The sequence below is a fragment of the Penaeus monodon genome, chromosome 27, assembly GCF_015228065.2.
Source record: "Penaeus monodon isolate SGIC_2016 chromosome 27, NSTDA_Pmon_1, whole genome shotgun sequence".
Classification (NCBI taxonomy): domain Eukaryota; kingdom Metazoa; phylum Arthropoda; class Malacostraca; order Decapoda; family Penaeidae; genus Penaeus; species Penaeus monodon.
In genome coordinates this window covers 8,439,551-8,439,803 of record NC_051412.1, presented here as the reverse complement: position 1 = coordinate 8,439,803, position 253 = coordinate 8,439,551, and positions in this window count along the sequence as shown.

Below are 253 nucleotides of genomic sequence, written 5' to 3'. Positions count from 1 at the left end.
CAACAATTTTATTAATCAAAAAACATATCAAGTTGGTATATCAAAACTGATTTTGTGACAAAACACAAGTAAGCCATCTTTATCTACACCTACCATATTCTGCACACGGATGTGCATTGACAAACAGAAGGAAATAAGGCTAAATGAAAGTAGAGCCTAAGATTACCTGCCCATTTCATCAGAATGAACAAGTTTTTTTTTTCCCCAAGATAATAGATATACACAACATGGATTGGGATTAAGTTCTTTAATT